This window comes from Bos javanicus, chromosome 7, assembly GCF_032452875.1.
Source record: "Bos javanicus breed banteng chromosome 7, ARS-OSU_banteng_1.0, whole genome shotgun sequence".
NCBI classification, from domain to species: domain Eukaryota; kingdom Metazoa; phylum Chordata; class Mammalia; order Artiodactyla; family Bovidae; genus Bos; species Bos javanicus.
Window position 1 is genome coordinate 28,939,933 of NC_083874.1, and position 22,559 is coordinate 28,962,491.

The 22,559-nt window shown below is 41.1% G+C and overlaps 1 long non-coding RNA gene across 2 annotated transcripts in view; it reads left to right on the forward strand.

The window, feature by feature from the left end:
* The first annotated feature begins 3,777 nt into the window (after window positions 1-3,777).
* The window catches only part of LOC133251004 (uncharacterized), a 250,186-nt gene continuing 231,404 nt past the window's right edge, over window positions 3,778-22,559 (forward strand). The window contains exons 1-2 of one of the 2 annotated variants that reach the window (XR_009737480.1): window positions 3,778-3,882; window positions 14,421-14,489. This is a non-coding gene — a long non-coding RNA (uncharacterized LOC133251004). The remainder of the gene's footprint in view (window positions 3,883-14,420; window positions 14,490-22,559) is intronic. The other variant, XR_009737481.1, reaches the window with a different exon arrangement.

Here is a 22,559-nt window from a genome sequence, read left to right on the forward strand (position 1 = left end):
GTTCATTCAACAGTGTGTTTATTAATTTGTCCATGTTAATGTGTGTAGATTTTGTTCATTCCTTTTTACTGCTATACTGCATTCCATTGTGTTAATATACCATAATGCATTAATTTCTTCTCCAAGTTATGGACATCTGATTTTTTTACAATTAAAAACAGTGCTTTGTGAATATCCCTGCACCAGTGGCCTTGTTACATTTCTGTTTTCTTAATGAAGTATGCAGTAAAGCTGTCGGCTGAGAGTGAGGGCCAAGGAAGTGTGGGATGCTAGAGGCAGGAAGAGTTTGGAAACCCCATCTGAGGTTTGAAATCCTGAATTGAAAATCTGATCACTGCATTTAATTGCCTGATCTTCTCTTGCTGTATTCAGTTGCTGGAAATCTTCTTAAACTATTAAATTTAATGATATTCTCGTAAACTTTAAGCTTAGGGATTGAATTAGAAGACTCTTAGTCTCATGGTGGTAGTTGCATTAATGGAAGCTCTTCTTAAAATTTAAGGAAGAACTGATTATCCTTTGGTCCTATTAGACTGCTGTTCTAGCCAGCTGCAAAATGAAATAGACACCAAATGGGGACTGGAGACAAGGTTGGTTGCAAGTAGAAGACTGGGCCCGCAGGTCTTTGTGGGATAAGGTAGCCTGCTGAGGAGACATTGTGCTTCCAGAAACATTGTGCTTCCAGCGACTGTCATAAACACGGTCTCACAGTTCCCGAGGAGGCTGGCATTTTTGTTGCTGTATATAACCGAAGATGGCAAGTTGGTTATTTCCATACTATTTTTTTTTTTTTCTTTCCGACAGACTGAAAATCATAGTTAGTTGTGGCAAACTGATCAACATTACTTTTACTTTTCTTGACATTTCCTAACCACTCCTAGTTTGGTGAGGATGTGTGTGAGGTATATCACAAATGCACATATCTGTGTGAGTGTGGGTGGGTAGGGGGTGGGTGGGTGAATGGCAGGTGCTTGTTTTTGCTTTGGGAAAATTCCCAGAATCAGATTTTTCCACCTATACACAAAAACAAATCCGGTTGGTTCTGAGAACAGGTGAGTGTTTCTATATATGTTGTCTTCTTGGGTTACCCATTCAGGAAGCTTTTCTACACCGAGGCTGTGTAACCCTACTCTGAATATGTTCTCTTACTTTCTACGATGGCAGGCCCTTGCAGGCTGCTGAGAACATTGTGCTGAGGGGCCTTTATTTGATCCAACAGCCATTATGAGACATGCTTTGAAATGGGATCTGTCTGCATCTAAAATGGACCAGAGTGATGCTGTCTACCTCTGGGGAAATGTAGCATCTTTGTGGAAGCACAGGGTTTCACAGAGAGGCTCTGTTGCTTAGACCAGGGTTCTCCAACCTGCAGGCTAAGGACTAGGTACCTCCTGTTAGATCAGCGATTGCTTTAGATTAGAAATAAAGTGCACAATACATGTAATGCACTTGAATCATCCTGAAACTGTCCACGCTCACCCTCAGTCGGTGGAAAAATTGTCTGCCGTGAACTCAGTCCCTGGCGCCAAAAGTTGGGGACTGCTGGCTTAGACTTTAAATGACTTTAAATAGTAGCTAAAATGAATTTTGTTTTGGAGACTTCTATGATAGGTATTGACAAAACTGGAAGCACCCTGGTGGTGGGTTGTTAGTTATTTAGAGTGTGAGGCCAGGGTTCATACTGCTCCTGAAATGTGACATTGTATGTTCAGAGGGCTATAAGAAACACATGTGGAGAAGCTTTTTCACTGGGACTCTTAGTCCATTGTGGCTGCTTCAGGAAGATAACACCGTGATTTGTAAACAGCAGAGACTTAATTCTCACCGTTCTGGAGGCTGGAGGTCCGAGATCAGGGTGTCAACATGCTCAGGTGAGGGCCCTTTGCTCTGTCACCTCTCCTTGTGTCCCCACATGGAAGAGGGGGCCAGGAGGCTCTGTGGGGTCTCTTTTATAAAACTAATTTATCCCGTTCACCAGGGCTCCAATTTCATGACCATTTTACTACCTAGAGGCCCCACCTGCTAATACCATTACCTCTGAGTATTAGGATTTCAACATATGAATTTGGTGATGGTGGTGGGGGGAGGGGTGTGGGGAGCAGGGGATGCAAACGTTCAGGTCAGAGCAGGCTCTGTTCACCTGTGGAGAGAGAGAGCAAGAGAGAATCCAAATCCTTTCCCTTCCTCCCAGAAAAACATCTTCTCTTGTTTTAGGTAACAACTAGCTGCCTTACACAGGAAACTATTTAACTATTGTGAAAATCGGTAGATCTGGATTCATTACTTGGGTCCACCATTAAATAGCTATGAGACCTAGCTTGAGCTCAAACTCCACTGGAAGCTTGAAGGGTTGTTATAAGGCTCAAATGAGCCTAGTAGCCTGAGGTATACGATTTGGGATTGTCACTTGAGTCTTTCAGTGCTTCTCAGAAACATCACTTGTCTCTAGCCGGCTTGTTCTTCTACTTCCCTTACCAGCTTCTCTCCTCAAATGTCTAATCCCAGAAACTTCTATCTCATACAATATCGAGTGAGAATTCCCCCAATTTCTTAACTTTCGGTGCACAAAATGATCTTCATTCGCCCTCTTCCTTAGCCCTGTGTCCCAGGGTATGAGCCAGGCCTGTCCTCTTAAACATTCACATGTCTTTGCTTATTTCTCCCCATGATTCGCCATGTATCAACTCTTCAGCTTCACTGTCTCCTTCCTCTTACCAATTATTCAGCACAAGCCTCTTCTTATAAAATATACCCTCTCTGGGATATGAGTCTTAATTTCTTAAGCCCAAGATGTAGGGACATTCTAGACTCTCTTCTCTCTGTCATTCCCAAATTTGGTTAGTTAATGATCAGTTTCTCTTTTTTCTCTTCACTCCTCCATCTACTTTCTTAATTTGGACCCTCGTCATCTCTATTGAATACCTTAGCACTCAGCTCTTAACCAGTCTCCTTCTTTCCTCCTCTCTTGCTGCCCTTAAATCCACACTCCACACAACAGAGAGAAGGGGGATCAGGTGGTTTCCCAAAGCAGAGGTTCTCAGCCCGTGCTCTGGTGGGGCCAACACCATTCGCATCACCTGAGACTTGTTACAAATGCAAATTAGCCCCACTCCAGGCCTATTGGGTAAAAGCAAGGGGGTGGGCTTATCAATGTGTTTGACAAGCCTTCAGATGATTCTAATGATCTAAAGTGCATGCGTAGTCACTCAGTCGAGTCCAACTCTTTGTGACCGCATGGACTGTAACCCGCCAAGCTCCTCTATCCATGGGATTTTCCAGTCAAGAACACTGGAGTAAGTCGTCATTTCCTTCTCCAGGGAATCTTCCCAACCTAGGGATACAACCTGTGTCTCTTGCATCTCCTGCATTGGCAGGTGGATTCTTTACCACTGAGACACCTGGGAAACCCCAAAGTTTGAATTACCACTGTCTTCAAGGATAATCAAGGAGCTGTTAACCAAAGATGGGAAACGGACACTGGAAGGCAAAGCCATGTCTCCTGCCGTCTCAGCAAGGACCTCATTCCGTGTTGCATCCCTAGATGCTAGCCCACGGCCAGGCATATGGTTTCTTGAGTGACTCTGAGTATGCTCCTTGCTTGGCTGTCACAGCAGCAGAACCCAGGTTAGTTTCTTTTCTTAGTTTTCTTCACTCAGTTTTAGAGGTTTGCTTTTGCTTGGAAGCAGTTGACTATGCACTTCTGAGAACAAATGACTCGTTGCCTAGGGGGCTGAGTTGTCTCCCTAAAGCTTTATGACAGCGCAGGTCCCTGGTACCGTGACCTTTGTGCCCCTGCCTTCTGTGGCTCTGTCCCTTGTCTTGGTTCATTCCGACCTCACCAGGGTGATGGCATTGGAATGGGGCCTGCGGGCTCAAGATTTGGTAAGTGGAGAATGAGGGGAAGGGTATTTCAGGCTGAAGGAATGTTATAAACAAAGACAAGAGGGATGGAATTACAAGTCACGTTATGTGAGCCACAGAAGCCCAACGCTGGGGGCTGAGAAGAAGAAATGAGACTGAAAAGTCATTTGTCATCAGTCCTAAAGAGCCCACTCAGGAGTGTGGGCTTCTTTCAGGAAACATGGAGTGTGTAAATAGGAGGCACAGTGTCAGAAGTGTTATATCCCAGGTTTGTATCTCTAGACTGTTTTATTTCCTGGTCAAAGACAGGGAAAGGCAAGCAGTGTGTAGCCAGCTGAAGAATATGATAAATCTGCTCAACCTCCTGCCTGGGGAACCGAGGTAACAGCTGCATAGACATGAACACACTGGGAACCAGGAAGAGGTCCTCTCAGGCTGAGCTGCGGATGTCTGATTGTTCTTTCCTTGCTTTCTGAGGTGTTGACACTGGCTATCCAGGTGTGGAATCTTCAGTGGTGACATATGAGCTCAGGGACTTCACCGGAGCCGAAGGCGGCCATGTGGTTGTGAAAAGGCACTATAAATGAGGCTGGTTCCTTCTTGAATACTATGTCCCTCCTGCCCCCGGTTAACCACCTTCATATCTCTTACTCGGGGAATGATTCTGATCTTCAGAGTGACTGCTGTGACTGGCTAAAGAAAGCAACCATTCAGTTCCTAAGGCATGACCATTTTGAATGGGCACTGAGACACTTTTCATCCAACAGGGAACATTTTAACCTTCTTAAGTGGCTGAAAAGCTAACTATCCCTGATAGGTGATCAGCGTGATCCTCTGTCATTAATTTAGCCTCTGGCTGCTTTGATTTCAGAATGATATCAGAGAACTTGGTGGAGAAGGCCCTACACCAGCCCACAGAGGAGCTTCCCCAGGCTGCCTCTGGTTAAAATAGATTTATTGGATCAGGTTAAAAGACTTGCTGCCCAGTCCTGGCTTAAAAGTCTAAGACAAAGATTTAACAAGGAGGAGAAACAGAAGAAGGTGGTGTGAGGGTTCTTTTTTTTTTTTTTTTTAAGAAGAATGAATTAAGGTCAGTTTTATTGTTGTTATTATTTCATTTCCCTTTATTCTCTGTTGGGTGATTAAAGGAAAAACCAAGTCATGCCTTGACTTCTACGGCAAGACATTTCTGCCTCAACTGATTAAAAAAAAAAAAAGCTGGATGGTAGAAAGCCCGAGAAACACAGCTCCATCACTCCTCGCAATTACTGTGTCTTATTGATAACTTGCAGCTCTCTCCAGCAAATGCCATCTTTGGAACAAAGCCTGTCACAGATCAGACTGAATCCATTAAAAAGCTTTGATTAACATGTCCCTGGGGTGTGCTGTGGAAACTTTTTACGCCAAATGACAGCCTATTGCTGTGGCTTCGGAATTGTCCTCCTGAAATACTCTTGTGTTTTAATCTAGTGCGTGGTTTAAATTAAAAAACGGCAATGACTTTGTGTGACCTAAATACGAGCCACTTCTATTCAGGGTGGGATTTATCAACGGCTTGCAGATTAAGTGTTCAGAGAAGCCACAATTAACCTTACTGTGGGGTAGCTAATATTCATTATATATATATTATATGTAGGTTGTGTGCATAATCGCTTGTTCTTCCTTTTCTTCTTCAGTGTAGCCCAGAGACAGGGTTATAGTTAACGTGCTTAATCTAGTGGATACAAAGCTTTGTGTTCATCCTTAGCGGAAAACAATTTGTTTGTGTTGGAGGAACAGAGTAATCACTCTCCCTGGTGCTTTTTTCTTTATTGGTCTCTGACATGGATGCTGTAATGAACAGCAACTTTTTGAAGTAAAGATAAAGCTTCTTTTTGAACTGCGGACTTGTTGGGGGTAGGGACCTGCCTGTTTCCACACAAATACCTCACTTTCATCCTAGGGGAAAATTCAATCTTGATCGACCCTGTCTGTATGGTGTGTGTGCCTGAGTGTGTGTGTTTCTTTATTGTTACTGTACACTCACCTAAAATACAAGTGTTGAATGGTTACATTTCAAAACTGTCAGGAACTACATTATTCAATAAAAAATGATTCTCTTAGATGCCATAAAAGGACACTGTGAAAGCTGCCTACAGAAGGCAGGTACCTATTCTACTGCTTCCCTTCGAGGTATTTTTTAAGTCTCTGAAATTGGTGGAAGACAAAAAATGCTTTGATTGGCAAGATTCTCAGAAAGTAAACTTGGAAATGAAAAAGTATCGCCTACAGAATGTAGGAGAGCTGGGGGCCCGCGTGCTGCCCACTTAGCTATATAAAGCTAGGCTTTTCTTTTCCACTACCCCAGGAATGAAGCCAAGCTCCCTTTTAAGGCTAACATCTTCCCGCTGACTGGGAACTCACAGCACCTCCATCTTTTATGTGGCAACACTATGTAGTTTCAGAGGGAAATCTAGGATGAAGGAAATTTTTGATCATTTTTTAAAAGGATTTTCTAATTAATATGGGATATATAGAAATGTAGAGGCCTGCACTGCGAAGCACAGAGCTCTGAGTCACTCAAGTACTGAAATAAGCTGGGTGATGAATATCAGGGGAACGTTAGGAGGGTATGATTTATGAGGCTGACAAGATTTGAATTTTTTTTTAATTGAAGTATAATTGACATGCAACAGGACATTCGTTTCATGACATTAGTTTTGGCGTTCATATACCTGTGAAACAATCACCCCAATACGTGTAGTCACTGTCACCATACAGAGGTACAAAATTTTGTGATACGAACTTTTAAGATTTAATAGTAACTTTCCAATTTGCAACATGGTATCAGTGAGGGTAGTCACTGTACTACACTTAATATCACCATAACGTATTCATTTTATAACTGCAAGTTTGTACCTCTTCATCCTCTTCACCCATGCTGACCTCCTCTCTGGTAACCACCACCCTGTTCTCTGGACCTATGAGTTTTGTTTTTTAGATTCCACATGTAAGTGAAATCATACGGAATTTGTCTCTGACTTACTTCATTTAGCATAGTATTTTCAAAGTGCATCCATGTTGTCGCAAATTAAAAAATTGATTTCATTTTTTATGGATAATTAACATTCTATTGTAAATATATATTATATATATAATACATACATATATATATATCTCTTATTTATCTATTCATCCATTGATGGGCACTTAGATTGTTTCCATATCTTGGTTATTGCAAATAATGCTGCAATGAACACGGGGGCGAATATATATATATGTATTTTGAATAAGTGTTTTTGTTTCCTTCAGTTAAGTATCCAGAAGTGGAACTGCTGAATCATGTGGTAGTTTATTTGTTCAGGAACCTCCATACTGTTATCCACCCTAGTGGTGGTACTAATTTACATTCCTACCAACAGTGCACGAGGGTTCCTTTTTCTCCACATCTTTACCAACACTAGTTTCTTGTCCTTTTGATAATAGCCATTATAAGAGGTGTAAGGTAATATTTTGCTGTGGCTTTGGTTTGCGTTTCCCTGATAAGTAATGATGTTGAGCATCCTTTCATATGCCCATTGACCATTTGGCTGTCTTCTTTGGAAACATGTCTATTTAGATCCTCTGCCCATTTTTTCATTGAATTGTTTTTTGTGATTGAGTTATACGAATTCTTTATAATGACCCTTGAACAACTCAGGATGAGGTACCAATCCTCCATGCAGTTGTAAATTGCCACATAATTTCAAGTCGGCCCTTCACAGCCACAATTCGCCATCTGCACATGCAAACAACTGCCTATTCTGTAGTCCTGCAGTATGTATTGGTTGAAAAAAAAATCCATGGAAAAGTGGACCTATGAAGTTCAAACCCATGTTGTTCAAGTGCCAACCATATATTTTGGATATTAGCTCTTCATTGAATATATGATTTGCAAATATCATCTCCCATTCAGCAGATTGCCTTTTTATTTTGCTGGTGATTTCCTTTCCTCTGGAGAGGTCTTTATTTTTATTTATTTATTTTTATTTATTTTTTTACTTTACAATATTGTATTGGTTTTGCCATACATCAACATGCATCCGCCACGGGTGTACACATGTTCCCCATCCTGAACCCCCTTCCCACCTCCCTCCCCATACCATCCCTCTGGGTCATCCCAGTGCACCAGCCCCAAGCTTCCTGTATCCTGCATCGAACCTGGACTGGCGATTCATTTCTTATATGATATTATACATGTTTTAATGCCATTCTCCCAAATCATCACCCGCTCCCTCTCCCACAGAGTCCAAAAGACTGTTCTATACATCTGTGTCTCTTTTGCTGTCTTGCATACAGGGTTATCGTTACCATCTTTCTAAATTTCATACATATGCGTTAGTATACTGTACTGGTGTTTTTCTTTTTGGCTTACTTCACTCTGTATAATAGGCTCCAGTTTCATCCACCTCATTAGAACTGATTCAAATGTATTCTTTTTAATGGCTGAGTAATACTCCATTGTGTATATGTACCACAGCTTTCTTATCCATTCATCTGCTGATGGACATCTAGGTTGCTTCCATGTCCTGGCTATTATAAACAGTGCTGCGATGAACAGTGGGGTACACGTGTCTCTTTCAATTCTGGTTTCCTTGGTGTGTGGAGAGGTCTTTAGTTTGATATAGTCACACTTGTTTATTTTTGCTTTTGCTTCCATTGCCTTTGGAGTCAGCTCCAAAAAATAGATTGCTAGACTCATGTCAAGGAGCTTTCCAATTGTGTTTTCTTATAGGAGTTTAATGGTCTCTGGTTCTATATTTAAGTCTTTAATCCATTTGAGTAAACTTTTGTGTATGGTGTAAGATAGCAGTCCAGTTTCATTCTTTTGGATATGATTGTCCAGTTTTCTGAGACCATTTATTGAAGAGTCTGTTTTTTCGCCATTGCATATTCTTGTCTCCTTGGCTGTAGATAACTGACTATACATGTGTGGGTTTCTTTCTGGGTCTCTATTCTGTTCCATTGACCTACATGTCTGTTGTTTTGCCAGTATCATACTGTCTTGATTACTATACTTTGTAGTATAGTGTAACATCAGGGCACATGATCCCTCCAGCTTTGTTCTTCTTTCTCAAAATTGTTTTGGCTACACAGAATCTTTTGTAGTTCCATACAAATTTTAGACGTATTTGCTCCACTTCTGTTAAAAAAAAAATGCCATTTTTATTATGAATGGGTGTTGAATTTTGTCAGATACTTTTCTGTATCGAGATCTTTGTGTGATTTTTTTTTTTTTGGATTATTCATTTTGTTAATTCAAAGTATCATGTTGATTTTTTGGAATGTTGAACCATCCTTGCATCCTTGGAATAAATCCCACTTGATTGTGGTGTATGATCCTTTTATGTATTGTTGATTCAGTTTGCTCATATTTTGTTGAGGATTTTTGTTATCTATGTTCATCAGGAATATTAGCCTGTGATTTAATTTGGCAGGTGGGGTCCTTGTCTGGTTTTAGTATCAGGGAAATGTTAATGTCATAAAATGAGTTTGGGAGCATTTCCTCCTCTTCAGTTTTTTGGAAGAGTTTGAGAAGGATAGGTATTAAATCTTTGAATGTTTTGTAGAATTCATCAGTGAAGCCATCTGGTCCTGAACTTTGTGTTTTGGGATTTGATTACTGATTCAATCTCTTTGCTAGTAATCGGTCTATTCAGACTTTCTATTTCTTCCTGACTCAGAAGATCATATGTTTCTAGGATTTTATTCAGTTCTTCTTTGTTGTTCAATTTGTTGGCATAGAAGTGTTAGTAGTATTTTCTTAGGATCCTTTTTTTCCTTTAATATCAGTTGTAAATTCTCTTTAATTTCTGATCTTATTTATTTGTCTTCTCTCTTTTTTTACTTAGTCTAGATAAAAATATCAAAATTTTGTTTATTTTTTCAAAGAAAGCTCTTAGTTTCATTGATCTTTTCTATTTCTTTTTAGTCTCTATTTTATTTATTTTCATCCTGATTTTTATTATTTCCTTCCTTCTACCATTTGCTTTGTTTGTTCTTGTTTCTCTAGTACCTTTAGATATAAAGTTAGATTATTTCAGTTTTTTCTTGTTTCTTGAGGAAGGTCTGTATTGCTATAAACTTTACTCTTAGGACTGCTTTTGCTGCATCCAATACATTTTTTTATGGTGTATTTTTTTTCCATTTGTTTCAAAGTATTTTTTAAATTTTCTGCTTTGATTTCTTAATTGACCAATGGTTGTTAAGTAGTATATTGCTTAATCTCCACATATTTGTAATTTTTCCAAGTTTTTCTTGTAACTGCTAGTTTCATACCATTATGGTCAGAAAAGATCATAAAAGATGCTTAATTATCCTTTCAGTTTTCTTAAAATTTATTGAGTCTTGTTTTGTGGACTTGCATGTGATCTAGCCTGGAGAAAGTTCTATGTGTACTTTGAAAGAATGTGCATTCTGCTGTTTTTGGATGGAATGTTATATAGATATCTATTAAGTTTATCTGGTCTAATGTGTGGTTATAGGCCAATGCTTCCTTACTGATTTTCCTATCTGAAAGCTGTATCTATTGATGTAAATGGGGTATTAAGCCCATTATTTTGTAGTACTGTATTACTATGTTTCTCATTTTAGATCTGTTAATGTTTGCATTATATCCTAAGGTGCTCCCATGTTGGGTGCATAGATAGTACAAATGTTACATCTTTTTTGCTGGATTGACCCTTTTATCATTATGCAATACCCATCTATTTCTTTTCTTACAGATGTCATTTTAAAGTCTGTTTTGTTTGATAAAAGTATAGCCACCCCAGAATTCTTTGGGCTTCTATTTGCATAAAATATCTTTTTCTATTGCTGCACTTTCTTTCTGTGTGTCCTTTTATTGGAAACGAGTCTCTTAAGCAGCATGTAGATGGTTCTTGTTTTTTATCCTTTCAGCCACTCCATGTTTTTATTGGACTATTAAGTTCATTTACATTTAAAGTAATTATCGATAGTTATATACTTATTGCCCATTTTGTTCATTGTTTCCTGGCTGTTTTGTAGTTCCTCTCTATTCCTTTATTCTTTTCTGTGTGTTTGTGTGCTTTGTCGTCTTTTTTGGCTGCGGTGGGTCTTCGTTGCTCAAGTTTTCTCTAGTAGGACCAAACAGGTTCTCTTGAGTTGTGGTATGCGAGCTTCTCATTGTGGTGGCTTCTCTTGCTGCAGAGCATGGGCTCTAACGAGGGATTCATTAGTTGTGGCGCACAGGCTCAGCAGTTGTGCCTTGGGGACTCTAGAGTTCCGTAGTTGTGGTGCACAGGCTTAGTTGCCCCACAGCATGTGGAATCTTCCTGGACCAGGGAGTTGAACCTGTGCCCCCTGCATTGGCAGGCAAATTTTTAACCACTGGACCACCAGGGAAGTCCTGTCCCTTTATTCTTTATTTTATTTATTTATTGACTGCCCTGGATCTTTGTTGCTGCACGTGGGCTTTCTCTAGTTGTGGCAGGTGGAGCTACTCTCTCATTGTGGTGCATGATCTTCTCATTGTGGGGGCTTCTCTTGTTGCAGAGCACAGGCACTAGGGCGTGCAGGCTTTAATAACTGTGGCACAGGGGCTGAGTAGTTGCAGCTCATGCTATCTAGAGCTTAGGCTCAATAGTTGTGGCAGCACATGGGCTTAGATGCCTTGCAGCATGTGGAATCTTCCTGGACCAGGGATCAGACCCATGTCTGCTGCATTGATAGGCAGATTCTTAATCACTTAATTTCTATAATGTTATATTTAGATTCCTTTTTCATTTTTTTGTGTGTATCTGCTATAGGTTCTTGCTTTATGATTACCATGAGGCTCACATATAATAGCCTATACACACACACATGTACATGTATATGTCAGTCTATTTTAAGTTGATAGCAAGTTAAGTTTGAACATACTTAAAACTCTACATTTTTATATTTCCTCCCAAGTTTTATGTTTTCGACATCATATTTTGCATTTTTTTATTTTGTATATCCCTTAACTAGCTATTGTATTTCTAGATTTTTATTATTTTTTAGTCTTTTAGCCTCCATACTAACTGTAAGTGATTAATTTACTGCCTTTATTGTATGTTCGACTTTGCCAGTGAGATTTTTATCTTTTGAAGGTATATGCTTTCTTGTTACTAATTAGTGTCTTAATCAACTTATAGAAATTCTTGTAACATTTCTTACAAGGCCAGTTTAGTGGTAATGAACTCCTTTAGCTTTCATTTGTCTGGAGAGCTCTATTTCTCCTTCAATTTCTAATGATAACCTTGCAGGGTAGAGTATTCTTGGTTTGAAGATTTTTTTTTCCTTTTAGCCCTTTAAATAGATCATGCTACTTTCTACTGGCTTGCAAAGTTTCTACTGAGAAATATGCTGATAGTGTTCTGAGAGTTCTCTTCTATGGAGCGAGTTGTTTTTATCCTACTGCTTTTAAAATTCTTTGTTTAATTGTTGACAACATTTTGATTATGTGACTTGGTGTGGGTCTCTTTGAATTCATAGTTTGGGACTCTCTGGGCCCCTTAGACCTGGATGTTGATTTCCTTCCCCAGGTTAGGAAAGTTTTCAGCCATTATTTCTTCAAATAAGTTTTCTGCCTCATTCTCTCACTCTTCTCTGGGACCCCTATGATGCAAAAGTTACTCTGCTTGATATTGTCCCATAGGTCCCTTAAGAAATTTTCACTTTTTAAAATTTTTTTCTTTTTCCTGCTTTGTTTTGGGTAAGTTCTATTACCTTGTTCTCCAGATCACTAATTCTTTCTTTGCATCATCTAGTCTACTATTGAACCCCTGTGGTATATTTTTTAGTGCAGCTACCCTTTATTCTGGAGGACTTAGCCAGCTAGTTCGCAGGTCTTTTTCAGGGGAATTGATCAATATGTAGCTGTAGCTTCATTGCCTCACTGGGAGGAAGTGAGTTTGGGATCTTCCTATTTTGCCATCTTGAACTGTCTCCAAGGTCTGACAGTTAGAAAAGTAAGCCTATTGGCTAGATTACAGATCAGATGCTTGCTGTTTCTTATCAGAAAGTGAAAATGTCCTTCACAACTCACTAAACTGTCACCAGAACATAAGCTTCATGAAAGTGTGTCTCTTGGTATTTTGGTCATTGCTGTATCTCCAGCTTCTAGCACAGTAGGAACATCTGGTAAGCTTCTGGCAAATATTTATTGGATGAATGAATTACTAGTTTATAATACTTTACTTTGCATTAACTTCTCAGAAAAGAGCAACTCATTACACATTATTACCAAAATTAGGGCTTCCCCAGGGGGTGCCAGTGGTAAAGAACCCGCCTGCCAATGCAGCAGATGCAGAAGTCGTGGATTCGATCCCTAGGTCAGGGAGATCCCCTGGAGGAGGAAATGGCAAACCATTCCAGTATTCTTGTCTGGAGAATCCCATGGACAGAAAAGCCTGGCAAGCTACAGTCCATCAGGTCTCAAAGAGTCGGACGTGACTGAAGTGACTGAGAATGCACACACCAAAATTAAGACCAAATATGTTTTTTACTAGGCTTATCTCATCACAAGGAGGCTAGACATCCTACTACTGGGGAGACCAATACTTTATATTTAGTCTAAGTTCTGATTCATATCTCTTTTAAGGGATGATTGTTGGCAGCCTTGGGTAAACTGGTGTCAAAGTATATTAGAAGGAATTGGTGATGACTGGATCTTTTTGAGCTGGGTCTCTTAGGTTGATTTCTGACCTGGTTAACTCTAACTAGACTCCTTCCCATTGATCTGGAGTACCATGTACCCTGATAAAGGACAGCATCTGATATGCGCCAAGCATGATACTGGCTTGGAAAAACCCTCCTTGGGGAAGAACGGAAAGGTAGATGTGGAGCAGTGGTTCATAAAATTACAAAACAGAACATCATCCTTAATGCCTAGAAGCTCTGATACTGTAAAATGTTCTATGCTTGGCTTTGAAAATTCCTCTCTCCCTTCCATGTCTATCCATTGATTGATATTCTATTTCTATTATTTCCCAGACAAGAACGTGAGAAAGACATGAGAAAAATGAATCCTACCAAAATAGTCAAAGACTGTCCTCATACCCTTTGGACATTCTTCAATTTTCCTATAGGAAAGTCTGGTGGAAGCTGAACAAACATTATTCCCCAAATCCTTTGCAAATGTTCTTATGGCAAGTTTATGCAGTAACTATTAGGATCACCATCTTATATAGAGATAATAACCTTCAGAGAGGTTAAATCACATATATCCAAGGAAAAACTAGGAGGAAGAGACAAAGTGCGTATTCCAATACAGTTTTGTTTGAAGCCCAAACCAAGCCAACTTCTCTCCCTTACAACAAAGAATTTAATGGTCATTTGGTTATTCCATTCTGTAATGTTACATAAAATTGTGATTTCAGAAAGAGTTTAATATGATTGCTTCAGATATTAGTGGATCATAGGTTAGCATCATGTTCCATAAACAGATTCTTATAAATTTAATTTCCAATTGGCAGAAAAGGAAGGAGGTTAACTGATGTTGTAGATAGAAATCTCTGTCATGGAGTTTGAGGTTCTTTTTTTCCTCTTAAACTTAGAACACAAGCAAATGAACTATGAAAACCCACTTTCTGGTGCTCTTTGCGCTTCAGGACACAGACTCATCTGTGAGTAGAATAATACTAATAACTTAGATATTGTTGCTAATTTGGTATTGAGAGGTGAAAAAGCTTGTGATCTTTTAGTTTCTTCTTAAAAATATTAGAGCTATCCAATTTAGAAAATTAAACTTAAAAGTCTTTATACCTATAAATATCCACTCCCTGGGAGGCCACCATTCATCTCTCTTCTCTTCCATGTCACCATCCACTGGTAGAAGAAAAGATATTTTTAATGTCTTGACATTGTTCTTAACGATAATAGCATCTTTGGTCATGAAAATCTTCTTATCTGTATGATGTATCCTGTCATTTTATACAGTGCTGACATTCATAACACAATTTATTTTCTAAGCAATATTTCGAGACAGTAGTGCTATTCTGTACATCCCAGGGAATTGTAATTCTTTATTTGTGTTGTATGACAATGCTGTTAAGTATAAGGCATACCTCTTTTACTACAATCCTTATCCTATAGGGCTAGTCAGTTTGGTAGACCACTAGGCTAGAAGACTGGGTGGGCTATGGAGAAAAGCTTGGGCATAGAAGGTTAATTGTGAAGATGTCTTCTAGAAAATGGGGTAAAAAAGTGTACCTACCTTGTAGGGTAGTTCTAAAGAGCTTATAACAGTGTTTGGCACTTGATATACATTCAATAAATGTTCTTAGGTGGGCAAAATATAGTAGCTATTAGGTGCATGGGTTTTGGACTGAGACAATCCCAGTCCCAGCTCTACCACACAAAAGCCTTAGGAAAGTCTCCTTTCATCTCAGTGGTCATGTCTGTAAAAGGGGAATCATGATATAATCTGCCTCAAGTAATTGCCTTGGCATATAATAGTAAGATGTCTTAATGAAAATGTTGGTTGTTAAGAGTTATTCTTCAAACAGGAATCATCTGATTGAATGGCAAATGCTCACCTGATGAGTTTTATGTCCTAGAATTGTCATGGTTAATTATGCTATCATAGATTCTTGCCTACTTTTGAAGCCTCAATATATTTCCATAACATTTTTCTTCCAAGTTTTAGTAGCACGAAATAATCCTATGGCTTTCAACAAGATAAATCTGGACACTTAATTTGATGCTTCACTTAAAAAATCATACCAGGTGTCCCTGAGTATTCTTCGGGAATAGGATTAACCAGCAACTGCCATGTCTCACGAGCAAGTTACTCTATTTGTCCATCTCCTGATGAAGTCCGGGTAACACAATACGTTTGTATATTGTGCAATGCCATACCCAGTTTCACACTCTGACATGAAGCTCTGTTCTTCTTGAAGACTGAGATCCCTTAGGTAGGCTGGAAAACTTCACAAAAGGCTCTGAATGGAGGATATGCATGCTTAACAAACCTGCCTTTGCTGGTCTCCATTACCTTCTTTCAGCAGGTGTAAAGCTTTATACCCGGTATTCCATTCCATTGTAGATGCCTGGCTCTAAGCCGCCTTTGTTTCCACCCAGATGCCAGCTTTTAGTTAACTATTCTTTTTTTTTTTTCCCTCTAAGCTACCAACCATCTGGAGGAAAACTGATTGGGGCTAGGGTCATTTTTGTACCTTTTAAAATTGCCATGTAGGTAAAAGGATTTGTCAGACCCATGAATGATCCTTCTCAGATTTCTGAGGCATGGCAGATTGGCAAAGGGCTCCTTCTGGAAGAAGCCAAGTCAAGCAGAGGTAGTGATGGAGGCAAAGAGGAACATGCTGAAGCTACAAATGGGCTGAGAAATAGAGATCAGCCCAATTATAATTCAAACAAAAACAAGTGAGAAACTGTAGTCGTTGAGGCACTCTTGGCCGAGCATCTGGGCTTTGCATGCATGCATGCATAATTAAGCTTCAGACAGCTGCAGGCTTCTGCAGTGCCACAGGGCGGGCAGGGTATCAGAATACACAGTAGGTTGCATATCAATGGAACTCTTTTTAAATTCACATGAAGCCTAAGATAAAAAGACATCAGCAAAAATTAAGCAGCATCCAAAACCTCGGTGAAGAGGGACAGAGGCCAGCAGGAAAACAGTGGAAACCAACCTGGTTTTCCCCCCATTGTTCTGGTTCCTCCCCACAAATAGAGGAGGGAGGCAGAGCTGACTTGGTTTTAAAATACACACACTCATTAGATCAAAGGGATCAATGCACATTGAAGCAACTTTCAAGGCATCACAGGAAATGGTCTGCTTTCTTTTGAAAGACAACAGAGAAAATCACACACATGCGTTGGGACCTTGTGATATGCAGATAGTGAGCTGTCAGGAAAATTAAATATTCATGGCAGAAAAAAATCTCTCCCATTATATTTTTCATGTCTATGAGGCTTTGGGCTCAATGCCCTCTGTGTTCCAGTGAAACACAGACCCTGTTCTCTGTTTGTGGTGCTGCACCCAAGGTCAGCTCGGATTGTATACTGCGGTGTCACCAGTCCTCTCAGGCCTTCCGCTGCTGGGCTGCCCTGGGGTAGTCAGTCACAGAGCTCAGAGAACTTTGCCATTGCCGTACTTGTGTTTCCTTGGATGCAGTCTACGGTCAGAGAACCTCAGCTGTGTTTTTCTTGCTAATTGCCCCACGCCTTCATTAAATCTGATTACCAGGGCCACAAGAAATCTTTCAGGCCTCTGACAGGTAGAGGGAGGTCTCGGAGGTACCCGCGTACACAGAACGGTCCTATTCGCTTCTCTCACCATCCCACAGGTGCGACACTAGCATCTTCCGAGCTTTTTTGTTGTTTGCTTGCATCAAAGAGTTGTCTTGAAGACTCTTAATCTGATTAGCCACAGTGGGTAATAACTGTAAGGCTGGGGATGCTACAGGGCAAGGAGGCATTGTGGAGAAAGCAGGCTTTGTGGTCTCTGAAACTCTACACCTGACCCCACCCCCATTTCTCCCTGCAAACCCCCACCTGTCGCCTCCTCACCCCCCATATGCCAAACCCACATGGAAAAAAAAAAAGGCAATTCAGAGAAGTGCTTTAGTTTAAGAAGAAAGATGAAAAAAACAGATTTGCTCTGAAATAAAGATGAGTCAGAGATCAGCAACATCAATGAGTGTGACACCTGCTTATAGGAGGGCATTAAGCATGTGGGGAAAATACATATTCCCCCAGATTTCCATCTGATTCTGAATATAGTTCATTTTAATCCATTTAGGAAACTGACTTCTCCACTGGAGTTGTCTACTCTTAGACTGTGTCACTTTGTGCTTTTTCTTCTCCACGTGTTCGTTTCATATCCTTTAAAACCATCTCTTCTAGAGCAGATGAGTAGTTAAAGGATGACTAAGGCAGAAGAGTTGTTGCGTCTTGTCAGCATTCAGGTTATTGGATTTGCACGTTATTGTCGACCACTTCCCGTGTGAGGTCCTGCACCCCTGCCTTTTTTTGTGAGCGGGTGGCGGGGGGATGGTCACTGCTACTGTCCTCGAATAAATTCCATCTTATCTCCAACTTAGATTTTAAAATACTTGTTTTCTTTTGTTTTTATGTCCAGATTTTTTAAAAATGCAAGCGTAAGTGTTCTTACATTTCTGGACCCTAAAATTGTATCTATATACAATACTCAGGAATCTGATTTAACCCCCTCCCCCATCCCTGTTCAGGCCCAAATGTGGGAGATGTGCTTTCAGAAAAAATGAATGTTTCCATGATGAGAACTTCGGCTTTTTTTCTTTTAAATATCTTCCAAAAGTGTTAGTTGCTGTCATGTCCGACTCTTTGAGACCCCGTGGACTGTAGCCTGCCAGGCTCCTCTGCCATGGAATTCTCCAGGCAAGAATACCGGAGTGGGTAGCCATTCTCTTCTCCAGGGGATCTTCCCAACCTAGGGATCAAACCTGGGTCTCCTGCATTGCAGGCGGATTCTTTACCATCTGAGTGACCAGGGAAGCCCCAAAGCCCTGATTTAAACAGGACCACAAATTCTTCCTCCAGTGAGTTGAACATTGCAACCCAATAGATACTAGGGATTAAAGAGAGGACTGAGAAACCAGCTGCTTGCCTCTTGTCATCACCAGGTGCCTCACTGATTCAGCAACATTCTTGGGTTGCATGCTGGACCCAGCTCCAGCCTTATTACCCAGAGGTTCATTGGTGAATGGGGCCAGTGGGAGGGCATCTCCGTGAGAAAAACTCCATCAGGACGTGGAGTTTCTCACCAACAGCACACCTGCATTAATGCATGAGGCCCCAGTCCTTCTGGAGGAGGCTGTTGACTTCTTCCACAAGAGTAAATGGTGATTGTTTATAGCTTCGCCTTTGTCCGGTTGTATCAAAGCGCTGGTCTCTGGGGAGAGGAAGCATCCTTGCTTGCAGTAGAATCATGCTGCCTACTTTACAAGTGTGAAAATAGCAATGTTAATTTTAGCAGTGCTTAAAAAAAAAAACAAACAAACCCCTCTCACCTTGCTCCCTGTCCTCCTCCTCCCCAGCCCACACACCCTTTTGACAGCTCAGCGGCCTGATTGTCTGATCTTTCTTACAAGGATGTTTCAAAAGAGATAAGTGGTAGGAATCAATGCACATCATCTTAATTACCAAATACAGCTTATTTTATTGTAAGCCATTTATCTCCCAGTGGCCATAAGACAAGTGCTTGGTCTTACTGCTAAAGATTTGCCTATTTTTTTAAATGGGGCCAGAACATGTGTTGTATAATTCAAACATCCCATTAACTGGCTTTTCTATTCAGGATACCCTGAACTGTAGGGGCGACTGCCTCAAAATTTAATTTAATATGTCAACTTTTCTTAAAGTGTCCCTGTACCTGTCATGCATCTTCTTGCTTTTGTAATGACTTCCTGCAATCCAGAGATGGTTTTGGCTCTAACTGTGAAAGGTTGGGATTCTTCTCAGATGGTTTTTATAAAGTGTGTTTTCAAGGTATTCATATTTTTTTTTTAACTGTAAACTAATACACCTTCACTGTAAAACAATAAAAAGTATAGATACAGGAGACACAGATCCAGATGTAGCTACCACAGGGTCAGACCTTCCTGAGTGCATGTGAGCCTCTGGGGACCTGGAGAGTCATGGACCAGGGCTCCATGAATGTTGTAGGAGACTGGAGATCACTACATAACTGACAATCTTTTTACCCAAGAGGCATCTCTAGGGGCCATTTGTGTCTTCCATACCACAAAATTTCCTTGTTTTGCATCCAAGACATTTAAGATGTTACAATTTAAGCTCTTAGCCACTGTCTGTTAACTTCTGGTCTGGAAACGCTCACACCCATCATATCAGTCAGATGACCTCTGTAAAGCCAGTTGTGGCCTGGTGTCACTATGCCTGAGTAACTCTGTATCTCACAGGATAAAGGCAGACAAGCCCTGTGTTTGGGCTCCTCCTCAGGAGCTCCTCCTGTCAGCACCATCCTGATGCTCACATTGAGGATCCACGCTAGGATGTCTTTAGCTCCTGGGCTTGGTCCATGGTCTCCCATCTGCCTGGCACGCCCTCCTCCAGTCCTGTCTTGCTTGTTCATGATCCTGCATTGATGATCAGCATAGGGATCATCTCATTCTTGAAGCCTTCTCTGGTTCCTCACTTCTCCAAAGGGGCACTGGTACCCTGGTTTTGTTTTTTCATGACTCTGTGCATTTCTCTAGCATGGACTGAATAGATGAAATTTCACCCAGAGCTTAGTTTAGAGCTGTGGTCTTAGAAGTGATGGTGCCTGGAGAGGCAGTGCTTTGAGCTTTCCTGGTCCTTTTTTCCTGTAAGAGGAAAGGGCAGTGTTGGAAAGATAAATAAGGAGAGAGTACATGAGAAAGGCCCCAGTGTTTTCTGAGAGCAAAGGACTCTAGGGAAAAAGTGGGACCTATGGAAGAGCCACTTGGCCTACACCACAGAAATATTGAGGTATCAATCGCCTTCTCTCCCTTCTCTTTGAAAAAAGGAGATAGAATGGAAACAAAGACACTATTGTCAGGTCCCTTTTAGTTGGAAAAAACTTTTTTTGGCTGAACCTGAGGCTTGTATTAACTTGATGTTTTTTCAAGTTAATGTGAAAATGTGAGTGTGTGTTTTAGCTCTATACCATTAGAGTGTTGCTCTGTATGTCCACACTTGACTCCAGAGCAGCGGCCATTGGAGACCAATAACAAACATGTCAACGTTATGAGAATAAATTCAAGAACTGGATTTGTCTTCTGGGACAAAATTGCTGTGTGCCCTTGGGCAGATTGCTCAACTTGTCTGTTTCTTCTTTGGTAAAATTAGAATAAAGGGTATCTACTTCTTAGGTTTGTGCAGGGGTTAATCCTAAGTGTTCAACGATGTTTGCTATTATTATTGTTCCTGTTTTTCTGTTTTCGATATCTCATGTTTCTGTAACACTTCAGCTGAGTTGGAGTGATAGATAAGACAGATAAACATAGAAAAATGCATATGGCACTGTATACACAGTCCTGACGCAGGACTTTCCCTTGCTTTAATCCCATGACTTCTGCATCAGGACTGCATATACAATGCCATATGCATTTTTCTATTTGAGAGCAAATTAACCAAGACTAAAGCCCAAATTAGTGTCTGGGTAAAATCTAGTGCCATAAAGAAGACTAAGATCCAACTCTGATAACAGGTTCTTTCCACAACTCTCCTGATTTTCCAACTTTCCCCATTTATTATAAGATTCCATAGACATGGTGTCACAACAGTTTCCCTTGCTTTAATCCCATAACTTCTGCATCAAGACTGTGTATACAGTGCCATATGCATTTTTCTATGTTTATCTGTCTGTCTTATCTATTACTCCAATTCAGCTGAAGTGCTACAGAAAGCCTTAGGCCAGTCAAACACTTGCAGCATGCAATCAGCTGCCCTGAGTCCCTGGAGGACTCTTGTTTGAAAGAGGTAACCTTAAATGTGTAATTCTTAAAGATTGTATACAGGAGGAGAGCTGAGAACTTGCCCTCAGCACAGGCCCGCAGGTTCTGGGGAGGACTCCCACCCAGGCCAGGGGTCACTGCCTGGACCAAGACCCCTCCACACTGCTCTGCAGACTCTGGACAGCCCTTCCTGAGACCCCAGCCCTCACTAACATTCACCCATCAGACAGGCCCTGCCTGGGAGCAGGCTTCTCCAACCTAGTCTTATGGCAGCTATCATTGAGATGAGGCCAAACGTGGCCCAGGAGGCTGGGCCAACTCGGGGATCAGAATGAACTGTGACAGTTGTGGGCTATTGGTCACCAGCTCTGATTCTTGTCACCCCCAGTTACCACCTAAAACTTGGTGAACACACTTGTTGGGGATAATCTGATGTACACTTGTCCTAGCGCAATCATAAATAGGACCTCCATTCATTCTTGTAAGTACCGTCCCCGCTAAGGGACAAGACCACCCTCACCCTCCCCGATCGTGCACCCTCTAGCATTTCTGTGTCTCATCTCTTTTTCTAGTTGGCATTTCTTATACCATGACTCTTCCCACTTTATATGTTAGCCCTCCTTTTCCCTTCGCCCACACTTTTCTCCGCCCTCTGTATGTACTCCTCTATGAAACAACCTTCCTGTACTCTTACTTTCCAGAGGATGTATCTGAGGTCCCTGAGCAGGCAGCTCTCCTGACACACGTGTGGCTACAGTTCTCCTGAGAACTGCTCAGCCCTGTTGCAGGGACTAGAACCCGTGTCGCTTGATAACTTAAGTGCTGTCCTCAGCGCATCTCAAGATCTTGCCCATTCCATGCCCTCCTCAAGTGATGACAGGAGGTGGAGGGAGCTTATCTGTTCTTAGAGAGTTAGGGCTCTGTTAGTCTTATGGAGTCTGCATGGTAAAGAACTTGGCCTTGCTGGAAGAGAGTTCGGGCCATTACCCTCACTTTCTGGAATGTAATCTGTGTCATACCTGACAGGAGAGTGTTGGTTTGGGGCAGAGGCTGAACACATCAGATCGTAGACTGGGATCAGCCTCCCTGAGTAGATACAGGGTGGGTGCTGATCACACCAGCAAGGCCAACCTTGATGTTTAGGATGAGGGTGGTGTTTCCTGTGGTACTAGCCATTAGTCTGGTGACTGAGATCAACCATGTGGACACTGGATCAACCCACCAAACCTGCCTAATAAAGCCCTGCTAAGAACACTG